Genomic DNA, 12,511 nt, shown 5'->3' on the forward strand with positions numbered 1-12,511 from the left:
ACTGAAAAGAAAAACAACAAAGCAATATCTATCATAAACAGAGAGGCAAAAATCCTCAACAACAATAACAAAATAATGGTAACTTGAATCCAATAATGTATAAAATGACCATGCACTACCACCAAGTTTGTAAGGTCAATTAAACTTTCAGTTATTAATCAGTGTATTTCACAGATCTGTAGACAAGCAAAATGTCCTTATACACTACTATGCTTCAACATCATACTGGAAATTGTAACTAGTGTAATAACACAATAAAAAGAAGGGAAACATGTACAATTAGAAAAGGAAGAATTATCTCTACTTGCAGATTACATCATTGTCTCAGGAGAAAAATCACAAAGAACTGGCAATAAAACAAACTTAGAAATAATAAATAAGCACAGGAAATTTGCATGTTATGAGGTTAATATGCAAAAACAAATTGTCTTCCTGCATACTATAAATGGACTATTGGAATTTAAAATTAAAGGGGAAAACTACCATTTGCAAAAATACAGCCCCAAAATTAAATAAATATAAATCTAACAAAAATATATAGAATTTTATTCATAAATCTACAAAATATTGGAAAACATCAAAGATCTAAATAAATGGAAATATATTTGGTGTTCATCAATTGGAAGACATACAATTGTTATGATGCCAATTCTTCTCAACTTAATTTATAGGTTGAATGCAATCCTAGTCAAAATTCCAGTGATTATTAACCTACTGATTCTAAATTTATGTGAGAAGGCAAAGACCTAGGATAGGCATAACATAATACCAAGGAAGAAAAACAAATTTGAACTCACACTACCTGGTTTCAAGATTTTAATGCTATAGTAATCATTAAAAATAACACTGTACTGTCAAAGAATAGACATATATATCAAAAAGACCCACACGTTAGTCAACAGATCTTTGTAAAGGAATAAAGGCAAGTCAGCAATAAAGGATTGCCATTTAAATCAATGGTGCTGGAACAATTGGACATCCATATGGAAAAGAAAAGAAAAGAAAAGAAAAGAAAAAGAAAGAAAGAAAGAAAGAAAGAAAGAAAGAAAGAAAGAAAGAAAGAAAGAAAGAAAGAAAGAAAGAAAGAAAGAGAGAGAGAGAACAGAAGGGAGAGAGGAGGACCAGATGAGAAAAAGAATCTAGATTCAGGCCTTACAGTTTTCACACAACTTAATTCAAAATGGCTATTATACCTAAATCTAAAATTACAAAATTTCTTGAGTGAACATAAAGGAAATATATATGACCTTTATTTCAGTGATTAGTTTTTAAATATAACATCAATGACATGATCCTTCAAAGAAAAAAACTGATGTTTGACTTTATTAAAATTTAAAACTTCTCTACAAAAGACACTCTTAAGGGAATGAAAAAGAGAACCAACACACTAAAAGAAAATATTTGCAGGGGCACCTGGGTGGCTCAGTCAGTTAAGCATCCGACTCTTGATTTCGGGTCATGGTCTCAGGGTCGTGAGATCCAGCCCTGAGTTGGGCTCCAAACTCAATGGGGCGTCTGCTTGAGATTCTCTCTCCCTCTCCCTCTGCCCCTCCCATATGCACACACTCTCTCTCTTTCTCAAAAAAAAAAAAAATATATATATATATATAATAAGTAATTTAACACAAGTCCTTACTAATATAAATAAATCATGGAATACATACATACATGGAAGAGATTAGACACATCTTCTGTGCAGGGAAATTCCAAATATTAATTGTAGATACTCTGTCCTTAAGGGGGTAAAGCATAACTCATTAGCTCCTTAAGTACGGTCCATACATTGTGACTTCCACCCAAAGAGTATTGTATGGAAAGAGGATTGAGTAACTTAAATAGGGTGGAACTAGACAAACACTACCTCAGGCAAGTGATCAAAGTCACCAACAAAAGTGAAAGTAATACAGTATACACTGGATATGATAAAAAATTACACTTTATTTCCATGGTCTTTTTTTTTTTTTTAAATACTTATTTATTCATTTTAGAGAGAGAGAGCACAAGTGGCAGGAGGACCAGAGGGAAAAGGAGAGAAGCAGACTCCCCGCTGAGCCGAGAGCCCCATGCAGGGCTCAATCTCAAGTCCCTGAGATCATGACCTGGGCCAAAACCAAGAGTTGGATGCTTAACTGAATGAGCCACCTAGGCGCCCTCCATGGTCTTTCTGTCAATGATAAAAAATGGCTGCAGTCTAATCAGGAGAGAAACATCAGACAAATCCCAGTTGAGAGGCATTGTGCAAAATGCTGACCAGGACTCTCCAAAACCGTCAATGTCATAAAAAACAAGGAATGTCTGAGAAACTGTCACAGCCAAAAGGAGCCTAAGGTGACCTAACAACTAAATGTAACATGATATCCTGAATGGGCTCCTAGAACAAAAATAGTACATTAAGGATAAATACAGAAATCTCGATGAAGTATAGTCTTTAATTAAAAATAATACATCAGGGGTGCCTGGGTGGCTCAGTCATTAAGCGTCTGCCTTCAGCTCAGGTCGTGATCCCAGGGTCCTGGGATCGAACCCAGCATCGGGCTCCCTGCTCCGCGGGAATCCTGCTTCTCCCTCTCCCACTCCCCCTGCTTGTGTTCCCTCTCTCACTGTGTCTCTCTCGGTCAAATAAATAAATAAAATCTTTAAAAAATATACATCAATATTGGTTTGTTAATTGTGACAAATATCCCATGGTAATGTAAGATATTAAAATAGAGGAAACAAAATTACAAAAAAGTAGGGGCACCTGGGTGGCTCAGTTGGTTAAGCATCTGTCTTCAGCTCAGGTCATGATCCCAGGGTCTTGGGATGAAGCCTGCATGGGGCTCCCTACTCAGGGGGACCCTGCTTCTCCCTCTCCCTCTGCTGCTCCCCCTCCTTGGATTCTCTCTCTCTCTCTGTGTCAAATAAATAAATAAAATCTTTAAAAAAATAAAATAAAATAGAAGAAACAAAATATGGGTTATAGAGGAACCCTTTGTACTATATTCTCAGTAATTTTGTAAATCCAAAATTGTTCTAAAATATTTCCTTTGTCTGTCTTTCTTTTTCTTTTTCTTTCTTTCTTTCTTTCTCTTTCTTTCTTTCTTTCTTTCTTCTTTCTTTCTTTCTTTCTCTTTTTCTTTCTTTCTTTCTTTCTTTCTTTCTTTCTTTCTTTCTTTCTTCTTTCTTTCTTTCTTTCTCTTTTTCTTTCTTTCTTTCTTTCTTTCTTTCTTTCTTTCTTTCTTTCTTTCTTTCTTTCATCTTTCTTTCTTTCTTTCTTCTTTTTATTAACTATAATATATTATTTGTTTTAGGGGTACAAGTCTGTGATTCTTCAGTCTTACACAATTCACAGCACTCACCATAGCACATACCCTCCCCAATGTCCATCACCTATTTCTTACTAATACATAGTTTGATTAATCTTATTAATAAAATGATTTGATTCATTAGTGCAAGTATAAAAATATGACCTTATTTTGTCAGTAACCTCTCTGTCATTGCAGCTTTTAATGTCACTTGAATATTGTCTCCTCACAGTCTCCCTTAACCTTGAATTGTTGCTGGTTTTTCTCTTTGTTTCTATCGCTTACTAAACAGTCTTGACCTCTCTTTACTATATCTAATATATCCACAAAAATGCTGTTTTTTGTTTGTTAGTCATCCTCATCAATTTCTCCAAGAGGTAGAAAAAAACACTAAGTGAAAAGAGATTTAATAAGGATAGATTGTGATTCACAATGTTCCAAAGATGCCATTAAGATAACAAATGATGCATGTCTCTTTGAATAGGTGAAAAGGGAATTACTAAAAAATAAATAAAACTCTACATATTTGGCTTTGAACATAGTTTAAACTACAGAATTTGTTTTATTTTTTCTAAAAGCTTCATATTTATCACATAACTATTTCTTTTAATCACTTATGTTGTATCTTCCTTCCAAGTGATTAATACAGTTGTTACTTCCATATGATTACATACAATTTAATTAATGAAAAGTAATTAAATTTTCATACCGAAGGTGAGGCATTTTACATAGGTATGCATGTAGAGATTTATTTACTAATTATAGAGATACATAAGGAAGTTGACACAATTATTCAGATAGTGTACACATGAAAAGTGAATGAGATAAAAATCATTTATGAAATGTATCATAGGTCCATAATGCAGAAAGGTACTTAAAATAAATTACTTTTGAGTAATTTTTCTGAGGTTTTAGGCCTATTGCATGTATAATCATTGATTTATAAATTATATCAGTAACCTTCTGAAAGAGATAAAAAATGAAAAGCAAGCTGAAAAACATACAAACTTTAAATAGATGAAAGTAGAAACAAATGGACAGAAGTTCCTGAACAGTCCAGTTTTATGAGGAGAGAAAGAATACAGAGTGTACATGCGTGCACACGCACACACACGCACACTCCTTATGCTCCTTATTTGTATGTCACATTTTCTGCTCAATTTCCCTCTACTGTACAGAGTTTTATAAATGCTGGAGATATGATTGTACTTACTCATTTGTTGACCCACGCACAATTAGTTAACAAATGTTATCTACAAGTCCTCCATTTACCAGCACTGGTTCTTGGAACACATAGTCCTTTCCCTCATGTGAGTTTCGGTTACAGCTGCTTAGAAGGATCATTTTCCCTCTTCTGTAAGAATTTTGAGGGGGAACTTAATGTCATTACTGAACCTCTTGGATTTGGGCTAGAATATAATTTCTGGTTTGAGTAATAATAGAAGTGTACCCCAATAGCTTACATGATATCTATTAATTGGTTATCTACCTTTTCACTGGTCACTGCTCACCTTAGCAGACAAAGTAGCAACCCCAAAAAAGCCTGGAGTTTCCACAACATATGTTTATGTACATTAGACATTATAGATCCTATTTTGCACCATTTAATCATAAACAGTAAGGTATTAATTGTAAAAAAACTGATGAAACATACATATCAAAGGACTGAGATATTAACCTTTTGACAATGAAGAATGGAAAGTGAGAAGATTATTATGAATGTGCAAAACTAAAAATTTTATGCTTTATTAACCCAAATTGGATCGGCTATTATATCCAGACATTGAAAATAATTATAGTAAGGTAATTTATATAGATGACACTATTTGTGTCCTTCTCCTATAGGAATATGAAATGAGGTACTTTTTTCCTTCTCTGTTACCTAAAAAAAAGTGGATAAGCATAGGTGTTTGGGTACTAAGACGTAGATTTAGAAGTTGCTAATTGTTTCTGTGTTGCATAAATGAAAATTGAAAATTTACAAATTAGGGAAGTCTTCCAACCTCCTAGTTTCATTTTGAATCTGCACTTCATTGAGAAGACTCTTGTGATAGCTCCTACATTAGGAAAGCTTTCAGTGTCCAATATTTCTCATGAAACTGACATGAAAAACAAAACTGATCATTGAAAAGTCCCAGGAAATTCTCAAATTCTCTAGTTTCTCTTGTCCACATCCCTAAGAAAGGACTCAAAACAAAATGACTTGGATTGAGTTTCTCACTATCAGGTGAGTGAAACTTGAACTTAATATATTTTTAAATGCAAAAAAGTGAAATGGATTACCACTTGAATATGGATACTATGAAGAAAATTTATACCAGAGAATGGTTTATCTGATTTTGTGTACTTATTTCTGAATTGGATAGTTGCTCATAGCTGGATAAACTTAAATCTTTCATTTGTGAGCTCAGTATAGACCCACTTAGAATAATAGCATATGTAGCTTGAATACTGAGTATGTCCTGTTTATTTATTCAGTTAATGTCTACAGTGTACTAAGTATGTACTCTGTCTGTGTCTTTTCAAAGTATTTGGAGATAGAACTATGTACAAAATAGAAAAAATTACTCTTCTCTTGAATATTATCGTCCAGTTAGCAGAGACAGTCAATGTGCAAATTAAATAATTGGGTAAGCAAGAAAACATGTTTTTATAATTGCTATGATAAATGGAATCAAATAGGTATAAACAGAAAGGAACACCAGTCAATGTTGGATGTCACCAATTGGAGAAGGAGACATTTAATTGTTAGAAGGAGCTGGTTATTTAAACAGAATAACTTCTTGGGCAGGAGAAATGGGATGAAGACCCTAAAGTGATAACAAATTCAATACAATTGAGGATCAGAAAGAAAACCAATGTGGCTGAATAGTTTATTAAACTATGATTTTAGTGAGTCATTAAGTGAAGCTCAGAGAGATTTTCAGAGATGAAGTTCTGGGCCAACCACATTGGATCCAATAGACTAAAATAGAGAGTTTGAAATTTATTATCAACGAATTTAAGTATATGGTAATGCATAGTTTTGATTTGGTAAATAAAACAATATGACTCATGGTTTTGAACACTCCTCTGACTTCTGGGTGAATAATGTGAAAGGCAGGAGGATGGTTAGGAGGCGACTGCATAGTCCAGATGATTGTTAGTGGTAGCTTCTTCTAGAGCAAGTGTAAGAGGAGAGAAAACATTAACATGTTCATGATATACTTTAGTAGAGAGAGTTGTGGGTATTGCCGATATAGTTGATGGAGGGAATAAGAGACAGAAAAAGGAATGAGTACTAACTCCTATCTATGTGATTTAACACTGAGAAAAATCTGCCAAATTCCAAAGTAAGGAAGTTTATTGGTAGTCATAATTTTATTGTGGGCTTGCTTATGTGAAGCCATGTGGAATATAGATGAAATGTTGAGTAGAGGATCTATGAATCTCATGTTCAATAAAAGTTAGAGATATAAAGTAGGGACACATTGACCTAGAGATTGTATGCAAAATCATATGTACATGTTTGTTTAAATAGAAGAGTAAATATAGGAAACTTGACGATTGATGGCCAAATCTTTAGACATTTCACAATCAAGATTTCATAATAGAGTAGAAGGTAGTAAAGATGATTTAAAATATGTGGCTAGTGATATGCATGGAAACCCCCCCACAAGATATAAGATATTATGGTATCCTAGAGAAGAAAGCTGTTCAAAAAGGAGGGGTATCTCATACTATTTTTAAGTCAGGTAAGTCGAACACAGAGAAATAGAAGAGTATTATGGAAGTCATCATTACTGATGCATTCAGAAAATGCATTAGAATAAGGGAAAACTGATTTTTTTTGGCTTGATGGTGTAAAATGGTTAAAGAAAGGAGAAAATACAAACATTAATTTTAGACACCTTCCTGAAGAAGTTTTGCTGTGAAAAGAAGGAAAGCAATAGAAATGCTAGTTGGAAGGAATGTGGTGTCTATTTCTAAGTCTGTGAAAAAGGCAAGAGACAAACTCCTGAGGTGAGATGATCTCTGAGAAGCAACAGGTGGATGGAGTCCACAGCACATGGGAAGAGCTTGGGCTTAACTAGCAGCAGAGATGTTTTATTCACAGTAAGAAAACAAAAACAAACAAACAAACCCAAAACAAAACAAACCAAAAGAGGCACACAAGTGTGGATTCAGATTAAGACATTTGGGTAAATTGGATGATAATGAGATGAGGGGAATTCTTTGCATAGGAATGTTTTGCAGACTGAAACTCATGTGTTATAACTTCAAAGGCCTGCCCATCTATGCTCAGTGTCTCAGGATCGGGATGGGTTCTTATTCCAGATATTTCCACCCAACCCCAAGATTCTCTCCGGGTCATTAGCTCTGTGAAATTAATACAGTTAAGTGTTGTTTGTAATAATTGTTCATTTTCTTTTCAAACCCTATTAATTGAAAAAGGGATTAAGAACATTTTTTTGAGAATTTATTTGAAACCTTTACAGAAAAAATATTTATAACGATGAGCAACTGTGCTTAAGTTTATTGCTTAAATTACAGTTGAAATTGATAAACTCAAAGTAGAGGAAGAAAGCAGCTGTGATAGAGGTTAGTGGCCATTTTATCATTAAAAAATACTTTTCTGAACATAATAGGGAACTGTGTACTTTCTGAAGCGTATTCACTGGGAAATTATTACAGAAGAATAAAGTTTGTGTTTTCAAACTCCACTTTCTTCACAATGTCAAAGCAGCTCCTCATTTCTAAGAATGTTCAGATGGAGAGAATGCACCTGGATGATTATACTCCTGTGGGGAAGGGATGGATCACTGATCTCCCCTAACATTTCATCTGTGAGGATTTACTTTTCCATTGAGGGTTAGGGAGGAGAGAAGGGGACTTAGCATTTTGTCCATTTACATTCCAGTCACTGAAATAATAACAGCTATGTGGCATCTAGAGTATAAAAGGTGCTTTAAAATAAGGTCATTCTTTCAAATCTTAATAGTTTCCACTATAAAGACTGAGGATAGTTCTTCCTAGATTCACTGTTTCAGAGAACTGTTATTAGTTGAGTCAAAACTTTAAATGGCTTTTGTTGTAAAATAAACAATTGGTATATGGCACTCGATGACAGAGATGGTCTGAGAATGGTTTATTGTGACAATGCAATCACTTTCAGGTATTAAATTTCAAGATGAAAACTATAAATCATTCACCTTGCCAGAGTGAAGCTTGACTTATTCCTGTGGTCAACATGGGTATGGACATCAAGGGCAAATGAGTCAGAGTAACTTGATGAAAAAAACCCTAAAGCGAGAACCACATATTTTTCACCTCTTACATCAGCAAATATGTTAAATTTCTCTACTGTCAATTCTTTAATTATATACTGGTCATGCTCATTTTTCTGTTATATGACTTACTTTGTATTACACTATATTATATCATATTTGTATAAATTTATGAACAAATTAGGGCCAGGGAAACATACCGAGACTATAATCAGTTATAAAAAGTATGTGTTTAATTTTTATCATTAAAATAATTTCAATTTTAAATTGATAACTATCTCTAATAACATGGCACTAATATAATTTGGTTTGGTTTTATAGGTATAAAGTATAGTTTAATCCACATTATAAAAATAATGGTATAAATAACCACTGAGTTAATTTTAGAGTTAAATTTTATATTTATTCAGGTACAGAACCTTCATAGCCCCCCAGAAAGTGTTTCTCAAATTTTCATGTGTCTATGAACCACATGGGATCCTGTTAAAAAGCAAATTCTGATTCAGCACATAGGGGGAAGAGGTTAAGATTCTCATTTCAAACTCCATGGTGATACCAATGATTCCATTCTGGTGATCATAGGTTAAATTGCAAACAACAAAAGTATGCATGCTTTTGTATATCAATACATAAATAAACTACTTTCAGCACTAAAAGCGGTTAAATCCCAACATGATTTTTGCTTGAATGACAACGAGGTTATTACAAGTGCACAGTTTCCTTTTATCTATTCCTTTCTTCTCCTACATTTCTCATTTCCATTTAAAATAAATATCCCAACTACAAATACTTTCATTATGGACCCCCTGCCGACTTCAAAGTCAGCAGCATGGCTCAAAATTAAGAGGACCTTTCACAAAAATGTGTTTCTGAAAAATGGTAACTTTTGTTGCCATTTTCTCTGTCTTTCTCTTCTCCTTCCTTCTGTACAGAGATCTGACATTGCATCCTCAACTTCATTTGTTCGAAACAGTAGTGGTAGCAAAGGCGAGGGCTGAAGACCAGAAGACAAAGACCATATATGATCTCTTTACTATTTCATTTATTTTTTGAAAATATTAGACTATCAATATTTACCATTATTGAAAACTTTCAATCACGTGAAGGCATACAAAAACAATGAATCATGGATCACTTCATTAAAAACGAATGATGTATGGTGACTAACATAATAAAATAAAATTAAATTAACAAAAATAAAAAAATAAAAGATTGATTTAAAACTAACAGCTGAAAAGCTGAAGAGCCTCCATTTGAGGGCTCTCAACAGACAATTTGGGAATGCTGATTATGTTTTTACTCAGTTTATTGCTAGGCAGAGAGGTTAAAAGTTCCTTAAAATTATATATATGTATAAATATTTATAAAATATATTTAGGGCACCTGGGTGGCTCAGATGGTTAAGCATCTGCCTTCGGCTCAGGTCATGATCCCAGGGTCCTGGGATCAGGTCCCGCATCGGGCTCCCTGCTCCTTGGGTGCCTGCTTCTCCCTCTGCTTCTTTGTCTCTCTCTCTCTCTCCCTCCTTCCCTCTGTCTCTCATGAATTAAAAAAAAAATCTAAATATATATATATATATATAAAATGTATAAAATATGAATATATTTTATATTTCATAGAGTGTATGTTTTATATGTGATATAAAATATGTTTTATTTTATACAACTATACTTATACAAATTTATGTAAATATTTTGTACAAATATATTTATATAAAATATTTTATTTATATTTTATGTGTTACATTATATTTATATAAAATTACATGTATGTTGTATTTAGATAAATTTTTAAAAATGTAAATGCTACATATGATATAAAATATTTTTCTGTAATTCTTTATTTTCTTGGAATTAACGTTTGCAGAATAACAACTACCATTTGCAGATCTCACAGCAATGCACTTCTAGGTTGGCAGTTGTAAAGGCAAAAGCAGCTGTAACCTGGTTGTCTGAGGAACTGGAATTATCTCACATAGGTACATTTCAAGTTGGTATAAATACAAAGATTGCCCTAGCCAGGTTTCAACTTTTGTATAGTAGTTATAAAGTTAATAATATTACAAAGAGTTATACTTATTGACAGCTCGTTCTCTTTTGCTCTGTCATTATCTTTGAATATATTTTTTAAAAGATTTTATTTACTTATTACAAAGAGAGAGAGAGCATGCGGGGGGGTGGGTCAGAGGGAGAAGCAGACTCCCCGCTGAGCAGGGAGCCCAATGTGGGACTCAATCCCAGGACCCTGGGATCATAACCTGAGCTGAAGGCAAACGCTTAACCAACTGAGCCACCCAGACACCCTATCTTCAAATATATTATGTAGGTTTTTTTTAAAGATTTTATTTATTCATTTGAAAGAGAGAGAATGAGAGAGAGCACATGAGAGGGGGAGGGTTAGAGGGAGAAGAAGACCCCCTGCCGAGCAGGGAGCCCGATGCCAGACTCAATCCCGGGACTCCAGGATCATGACCTGAGCCGAAGGCAGTCGCTTAACCAACTGAGCCACCCAGGCACTCTATCTTCAAATATATTATATAGTCTTGATTAAATTTATAAAAACAACTATTGCTTGGTATCTTATGGTTTTGGGTGCAATTGTAAATGGGATTGACTCCTTGATTTGTCTCTCTTCTGTCTTGTTGTTGGTGTATAGGAATGCCACTGATTTCTGTGCATTGATTTTATATCCTGCTACTTTACTGAATTCCTGTATGAGTTCTAGCAGTTTTGGGGTGGAGTCTTTTGGGTTTTCCACATACAGTATCATATCATCTGCATAGAGTGAGAGTTTGACTTCCTCTTTGCCGATTTGGATGCCTTTGATTTCTTTTTGTTGTCTGATTGCTGTGGCTAGGACTTCTATACTATGTTGAATAGCAGTGGTGATAGTGGACATCCCTGATGCATTCCTGACCTTAGGGGAAAAGCTCTCAGCTTTTCCCCATTGAGAATGATATTCGCTGTAGGTTTTTCATAGATGGCTTTTATGATATTGGGGTATGTACCCTCTATCCCTATACTCGAAAGAGTTTTGATCAAGAAAGGATGTTGTACTTTGTCAAATGCTTTCTGCATCTATTGAGAGGATCATGTGATTCTTGTTCTTTCTTTTGTTAATGGTTGTATCACGTTGATTGATTTGTGGATGTTAAACCAAACTTGCAGCCCAGGGATAAATCCCACTGGGTCATAGTGAATAATCCTTTTAATGTACTTGTTGGATCCTATTGGCTAGTATTTTGGTGAGAATTTTTGCATCCCTGTTCATCAAGGATATTGGTCTGTGGGGGGTGGGAGGGATGGGGTGGCTGTGTGATAGACATTGGGGAGGGTATGTGCTATGGTGAGCGCTGTGAATTGTGCAAGACTGTTGAATCACAGATCTATACTTCTGAAACAAATAATGCAACATATGTTAAGAAAAAAATAAAAAGAAGAAGATAGCAGGAGGGGAAGGATGAAGGGGAGTATGTCGGAGGGGGAGACGAACCATGAGAGACGATGGACTCTGAAAAACAAACTGAGGTTTCTAAAGGGGAGGGGGTGGGGGGATGGGTTAGCCTGGTGACGGGTATTAAAGAGGGCACATTCTGCGTGGAGCACTGGGTGTTATGCACAAACAATGAATCATGGAACACTACATCAAAAACTAATGATGTAATGTATGGTGATTAACATAACAATAAAAAATTTAAAAAAATAAGCAAGAATCAATGAAATGGAAAACAGAAAAGTTATGGTAAAAATAAATGAAATTAAATAAAAAAACAACTATTGTTTTGAAAAAACTAAGTTTGAGATCTAGGGAGGTGTACACTTATGTTATGCTTACATTAATAAGTTATATTTTTATACAGAATAATTTTAATATATTTGGATGGATTATAAACAATTAGATTAGTTTATACAGTGATTTATTATAAGTGACAAAGTTAATCGTACTGTGTCATCCTTTGCC

This window comes from Zalophus californianus, chromosome 1, assembly GCF_009762305.2.
Source record: "Zalophus californianus isolate mZalCal1 chromosome 1, mZalCal1.pri.v2, whole genome shotgun sequence".
NCBI classification, from domain to species: domain Eukaryota; kingdom Metazoa; phylum Chordata; class Mammalia; order Carnivora; family Otariidae; genus Zalophus; species Zalophus californianus.